Source organism: Haplochromis burtoni, unplaced genomic scaffold (genome assembly GCF_018398535.1).
Source record: "Haplochromis burtoni strain Fernald_Lab_line unplaced genomic scaffold, NCSU_Asbu1 Contig_349, whole genome shotgun sequence".
Lineage (NCBI taxonomy): Eukaryota > Metazoa > Chordata > Actinopteri > Cichliformes > Cichlidae > Haplochromis > Haplochromis burtoni.
In genome coordinates, this window is record NW_024582710.1 from 136,565 (window position 1) to 144,640 (window position 8,076).

Consider the following 8,076-nt stretch of genomic DNA (forward strand, 5'->3'; position numbering starts at 1 on the left):
TTATTTGGCTGCCCTGCTTAAAAAGGAGCAGGTGTCAGGTGAAGCAGTAATGTGACCTCCGACTAGTAACATGCAATGATACCCAGCATATACAGTCACACTCGTAACATTTCTATCCATGACTTTGACAAGCTGCTGTCTATAAATACGCAGGTATTTCTGATATATTGCTTACACAGGGCAGAGCCCTCTTGGCTCTACAGTTGGCTCAAAATTGGCTGGGATAACACTGATGGAGACCGCAGTATAGCAAGAATTCTTCCTTTCAGCACATGAATGTACATAGGAGCATCCATCATATAAGTGAGCATGTATACTGATACACGTCCTATAGAGAGCTGACTTGTATAAACTGTACCTTAAACCAAAGAAGTTAATTTGAATGTCAGTATCAGCAAAATAAATCTACTTTTTACATGTAGCGTATGAATTTAGGAGCAAAGCTGAATGAGTGTGGGATTCCCAACAGCTAAGAGGTTAGACTTTCAGTTTCATATAAAAAAGTCTGCTTACAGATCTTAGGGAATTAGAACGATGGGGCCGTGCCTAGAATGCTAGCATTAGCTGCTACCAACACGACACACCCCTGTAGTTTTAATTTAACATTTAGCTGCTAATTGCTAAGCAGGTAAGTGCTGTGTGTTTACCAGTTAGTACCTAATTCTCCCATTCTTAATGAATGGGTCATTTACAAGGCCCATGTGGCCAAAAATAGCACTGTAAGAAGGTAAACAACAAACCAGGTCTGTGAAGCTAGCTTAAACTAATAGCTAAAATTCCTTAAAAATACTCTGTAAAGTTGCTGATTCTGGTGACATTTCTAAGCTCAACACACACACACACACACACACTGATTTCACAGTGATTGTCATTCTGCACTCACTAATGATTAATTTGTTAGCATAATTATTTTTCTGTTAAATTTATCCCTAGTTTAAAAAGTGATGCCACAGAAATTACAGGTTATGGGACAAATATCAGTGTAGGACAATTAACTCTGGCTCTATACAACTTAAAGGACAAATAGTGCTGGTGCTGCCTGATTTTCAACCTTTCAAGGTTAGGTTCAGGTCAGCTTCATGCAATGACCCGCATACAGTATAATCTTGTAAAACCATGATATGCCGCATGAGCAACAGAACATCTTATCACCTTAAAACATTTTGCGTTGTACTTTCAAATACTCTTGAGAGTGCCAGCTTTGGGCAGAGTGCCCAGTGTATTCTTTAACATAAGAGGAACTGAACTTATCAATCAGTTATCAGTTGTATATTTCATTTGAATATATGTTAAACCTCAACATTCACCTAGAAATATCAGAGGTATCGGAAAGGTCATCAACACACTGGCGCATGATTAGCCAATTACCCATGCCATGCCTTCCATTCCCACTCAACCTGCTTGCTTATCTAATAGCTTCACACATTCATATCCACCTTATCAAGACTAAACAGGCTGGCTGAAGAAAACTGGGCAGCTTTTGCTATCAATAAAATGTGTTTACTTTGCCAGCACATAATTATTAACACCAGAACAGCTCAAATTCCAACTGCAACTGAAGAAATCACTATAAAAACTGTTCCCTGCAGTTCATTGAACTTGACTGTGAAGAACTCAGACCTCTAAATGTCTGTAGTAGTGTTATGTCATTGCTATCCTCCATTCTCACAAAGCAGCATCTGTTGTGTCCGTTGACATAGCAAGAGGCTAAAGGAGACACTGGATACGAACAGAACGAGCTAACGCGAGGAATTCTGGGGAAAGGGAGGCAAGTGACGTAAGCAGATTCCCAGCCTCCATCCATCCGTATGGCCAAGCATCGAGCATCACCACCGCTGTCACGCATCATTAATCCCTTAATCGCTCTGCCCTACATGGGGTACCCTAAGTTTTCATAACCTTCAAACTTGCGCTCAGCTAGGTTGTCAAATTCATTTACATCTCAACACGCAAGATGTGGAGACTTTTAGCGCAAACGCCAATGACTGCTGAAGCGACTCCATTTTGGGATGGCGCACTTTAGGATACCGCAGTCCACGACCAGCCGCTGCCACACATGCGAGTCTCCCCCTTAATTTGGGTGCCGTGGTGTTTTTCTTTCCAGTTTGATAGCTCGTTAAGTAACGGCCAAGAACATCACGAATGATCCAGATAATTCGGTTTTGACTTCTCAGCGTGTAAACGTTTAAAGGCAACTCTGAGAGTCAGAGATGAACTTGTGTAGGCATCAAAGGTGTACCCAAGAACTGCAAGAGGTTCCTACTATGTTTTTGGCATCTGGGATAAGAACCTTTCTTCAACTCTAAAGGATATGCAAATATGCAAATGAGAAACATATAAACTGTTTTTCTGTTAATCACTCCAACATGCACCTACCACTTGTCCAGGTCAGCCTTGATGTTTGCACAAGCAGCAGGGACGGGGGCCTCAGCAGGGGCGGCAGCGGTTTCAGAGTCCGACATGTCTGCGGTGGTGCTGCTACGTGGTGTTGAGGGTGCGTATGCTGTCCAGTTCTTGTCCTCTGAACGCCTATGGATCCCAGCGCCACCAACGGAGACAGACAGAGAGAGAAAGTAGAGATGTGAGCGAGCTGGTGAAAGGGGAGGGGAGCACAGCGGGAGGTGGGAGGAGATAAAACATGTGAGAGGGGAAGCACACGTGTGTACATAGCAGTCAAGAACTGAGGGAGGGGGCAGAAGAGGTGAAAGGGCAGTGACCCAGAAGAGGAAGATTTAGGAACAAGGACAGAAAAAGGATTCTAGAATTTGTTGGGGTTCCTTATTTATGAGGTTCATCACGCAGGTTTGATGCCTATAATACTACTTAACAGGTGTTAGTTCAGGCATTCAGAAAATAGATAAAAACTCCATGATGCACTGAGGCGACCAATACCACTACTGTGTCTGTGAAATGAAAAATCAGAAATCAGAGTGGCCTGAAGTCAGGTTTTTAAAGTTGTTGTTTTGTGGACTGTGAAATGAACGTACGTGTGTGTGTGTGTGTGTGTGTGTGTGTGTGTGTGTGTGTGTGTGTGTGTGTGTGTGTGTGTGTAAGCAAGTACACACACACGACAACCATGACAGCTCGTCTTCCAACGAGAGCTGTCTGTCAAAAAGCTGCCATCTACTGGTAATTCTGTGCAACTGCAAGTCTTCATCACAGCTCATGGCTGCCATTCCTGAAAGGTCAAGCAATATATATAACAAGGAAACACGTTAAAGGGCAGCATCTTTTACAATCACTAGGCAAAATTAAATACCTTTATTTATTGTATTTAGTCAAAATCAGTGAAGCCAAGTGTCCTTGTGGGAAAATGTGACCAAACTCCAAAGTTTTCCCAAGGTCACATGAGAACTGTGTGGAATGTCAGAGTTAGGACGAAGGCTGCTAATTGTAATTTTTAGTATTAATTAATGTTCTGATTGAGTTTTTTTGATGAGCTGCTGGTTAGATTCTAACAAATAACAAAAAAAAAAAATCTTTACGTTTTGGGGTTTTTTTGTGTTGGTGGTGGGGGGGTGGAAGTAACCCATCCAAACTCCAAAGCTCTTCACTTAGTTTCACAGAAAATACCGAGAACACACTGAATGTAGAGCATCCCCAGCCTCTGTTTTTGTTTTGTTTGTTTGTTTTTTGGATACAGACTAACTTTGCTTTAAAAAAAATTAACCAGAACAGACAAAGGTGAGACCCTTGGGAATGTTGGAATAAATAGGAATAAAAAGGAATTTCCTTTCACCATCATCATTAAAAGGAAAATAAGAATAAGAATAATAATAGTAATAATAATAATAATAACAACTGTGATTGTCTTATAAATATTCATTTGAATTCAGTAAAGCACAGGAAGTGGAAGTCATTGTCCAGAGTCCACACCTCATACAAAGACGGATCGTTTAACAGGAACTGGGTGTACATCAGACACCCTGAAGATGACACTCAATTAGCCACAACTGCTGCTTGAATAAGGATCGTAATTCTGTGTAATTCTGCTGTCACTACGTGGCTTGAAAAGATTTATACACTTGTCACAATCCCATTTAAGGAAGAGGGAGTGAATGCATGTGTGTGAGCATTATTAACTTGGGCCGTTTTTGTAGCCACCGCTGCGGAGTTTCACGATAAAACAACACATGCTTTTCTTTTTTTTACTTCTTTTCTTTTACGATCTCAGCCACACATCAGCCAGGACTCACACTCGGATTGTTTCAGGACCCTGAAACAATCCAACAGTCCAAACTGCTCATTCATATTCCACAGAGAAAAGTGTCCCTAAATTACATTAGCATACAATGCCAACCACTTAGTTCTTTGCTTTTAAAAAACAAACAGACTCCTCTTTCCGTCACCTTCTCTCCCAAAAATAATGCTCACTCATGCGTAATTTCACTGGCATGAAGTCATGGGGTAAAGCACGAACAAATTATGACCAAATTCCACTATTCAAGGAAAAAAAGACATGTCATCAGATTACCCGGTGTCCACTGTAAGCATTATTTTTACAGAAAAGAAGGAAAACATCTCTTTGGGCAAAACAACTATGTTGCTCATGCGCGTCAGGACAAGTACACCATGTACTTTCAATCACAGAAGTGGCTTCCTGTGCAGAAACCCCAGCATACCTGCTTAAATGTATTCACCAATGCTGTTAAGTCCTACCTATCTGCAGATGGGATGTCTGGATCCTGAGGTGGACAGCTAGGGGAAAAAACAGTGCACGGTGGGTTTGCTGTCAGCAGTCTGAAAGACAAACAGGGAGTGTTTGGGGGAGGGGGAGTGGCGAGGTGGAATATGGAAAGTCAAAAGAGCAACAGCATGAAAAAGAAGATGCTTCTGTTTGAGACACCATGGGGCTTAAAGGGAACTCAAGAGGAGGGGGGGGGATTCACATAAATGTGTAACATTTAATGCATAGCGTGCTGGCAGCACTGTGGTGCCCTGCAGCAAGGCCACCCTAACACACCATAAAACAATGAAATATGACTCTGGAGGTTCTCACATTTTTCTTTTTCTCTTATTCTGATTCATTTTTAGCTCATCTATGTGCAGCTTCCTCCCTCATACACATAAGACCCTCAGGCCGCATGCTGACTTGGCATGATTTAAACACCGCATGCATATTTACTAAACATGCAAGCACACAGTCAGTGTTGCTCTGTGAGACAAAGCCAACAACATGAACTGTTTTCTTGACAATAAACAGGAATCTGCTGCCAGCAGGTAGAATACAAAAAAGTGTGTGTGCATGCTGGAGGTGGTGCTAAAATCAGAGGAGCCTTCAAAGTCAGTCTGTAGGTCACACATGAGACGCCTGCTGTGGTACTTTGGTAGTATAGTCTGAAAGGATAAGGTTGGGGGGGGGGGGAGTGTATGGGAGGGCTGTTTAAAGCGAGCATCACATACATGACCTCTTGACTTTTGGAGAATGTGTCCACAAAGGGAACAGGAGCCCGTTTGATGAAACAGTCAACACCACATCACAAACGTGCCTTTTTGTGCTCGAGGCATCGATAAAAGATAGACGTCGCCACTGTCACGTCACAAACTGGTTTGGTGTTCATCGCCATTGCCGTCTTGATGATGACCCTACCATTACAAACTGTAGACTGTAGGTAAAACAGTAGAGCCACAGACTGTATGTAGAGACTGTATTGGTTAGGCAGTCCCATTATGAAGTCTCTTTTTACAATCAGAAGTCATGATGTGCATTGAGAAAATCTGACTGCTCACTGATTGCTTAATGACTTGGTAGTCACAAAATCGTCATCAAATCGGCTTTACTGTCAAACAACACCTTTTATTCGTAGTTGCCCAAATGGCACAGGACCTGAGGTTGAGACAGAGCACAGAGCTCTAGAAACAATTGCTCATGTTCTTTAAGAAAGTGAAATGTTTGGTCTGTTTGCATTTAGACCCCTGAACTCCAACCCACCATGGCAGATTGTAATATTGTAGGTGCTGTTGCGTTCAATATAAAGCACAGTTGAAACAGCAATTGCTGTGAATTGGTGCTATTTTAATAAAATCGTTTGGTTGGAACTTTCCACACAACGCTGAGCTGAGTTGTGGGATAAAAATGTTTGTAGTGTTTGCAACTTCAATCCACCAGTGCAGTCTGGAGTCCATCTGTAAACACTGGGATAATCCAGCCATCCATTTACTTAGCCTCTTATCTGAATCAGGCTCTTTTGGGGAGCCTTGAGTCAATCTCAGCTATTGACATGGGCGACCAGTCCATCACAGGACTAAGAAAGAGAAAAAGACAAGAATTCAAACTCACATTCACACCTATGACCAGTTTAGAAACACCAGTTAAGCTTATATGAATGCATGTGGGAGGAAGCCTGGAGTACCTGAGAAGCCAGAAAACACAGCGACAAGATGCAAAGTCCACACACAAACGTCTCCATGGCATAACAACACCAAAAGGTGGCTAATTTATATAAACTTTTCATGTGGTATAGACATGAAAACTCATAGATTAGCAAATCAGGCAGAGAAAGAGTAAAACCTTGTTGAAGGTGACCTGTGATGGTGATCTAGTGAAAATACTTTTTTGGGTTCGGGCATGGGAAAAGTTTCATCTCCATGAGTGGGCTCTAGGAAAGAGGAAAGAGGCAGCGCCATAATCAGCTCTGCTAAAATCTCCATGGATTGCACACAAACCTGATGGAAAGAGCTGCTTGGAAAAAAATATCAATAAAATCATCATAAATTAAATCACAGCACCATTAAGAATGAGGTGATTACAGACTTTGTCGGTCGCCAAAGACGAGACCAACAAGGATCAATTGCTGATACTCTATAAAACGAGATGAAATCTCAGAAAAGCTGGATTTTACGTCATGTCGTTTGTTTCTTGTCACTTCTCACCAGTTAGCCCCCCCCCCCCCCCCCCCACACACACACACACACACACACACACACACACCCTGGAAAAGGAATGGGGGATGTGTGTGTGTGTGTGTACTTCCGTGTTTGTCCAGCAGATGCCTCCACTGCCTGTATTTTGCAAAATGAGTTTGCGGGTGAGAAGAGCAAGGTCTAACTCTACTCAAAGGTTAAAAGCATACTAAATAGGCACAAGTATGACCTGGTGTACATAAGTATACTGTGTAATGCTTTATAATAACCATCAATAGTAATGCAAAGATACATGTTCAGTTGACAAGATTTAAGATGTTATTTTTTTTAATCGTTACCACTTTTATTTACTCTTCACTAATCATTAATAACTGAAAGTGTGATTTTAGTTCAAATATGATGTTTCTTAGTTTTGGCAACAGGTGCCTAGAGAAATGATAAACAACAGCATGTGCACATCTCAGCAGTATTTGATGCCTGATGATCAGGATGGTCTCACTGATCAGTAATTAAACTTTTATTATGTAACAATATTTATCATTAACAAATACATAGCATGACATTTAAGATCTTACGTGCTTACTGAGTCTCTTCAGCTAAAACTGGTACGTATTACTAAGGAATTCATAATATTATTCTCATATTTTATTTATAACAATATTTTAATATTTTTCTAAATATTTGTGATTTGTAAAATACATTTGTAAGAAGATTAATGGTCAACTTACAAATTGTTTGGTCCCTGGCAGTGCACAGCTCATCCTGGTTATTAAAACTGAAGATTTTCATTTCTACTTTGACTTATGTCATGTCATCTAGATCATTTAATGAGAATTGTAAGTTTAATGGCTTAAATGGAAGAAGCTCAAGGACTGAAAAGATCAGTTGTAATCCAGGTGTGTTAGAGTTGTGTTAGAGTTTTCGTGTCCTGTGGGAGAACCTGTTGGTTGGTTACGTCAAACCTGCATGTGTCACGGCGCTTTTACAAAACTTTATGTGAGCATTTTTATTCATCCACCCAATCAGAATCAGGAACAAACATTTTCCACCTTACCCCCACCACACACACACACACACACACACACACACACACACACACACACACACACACACACACACATTCCTGTGTAAGTGGGCACGAGGAGTTTGTTTAGGGTTAAGTATCAGTGTGTTTAAAGATTCGTTGTTGTGTGTTGATGATTGTCAGGGCTC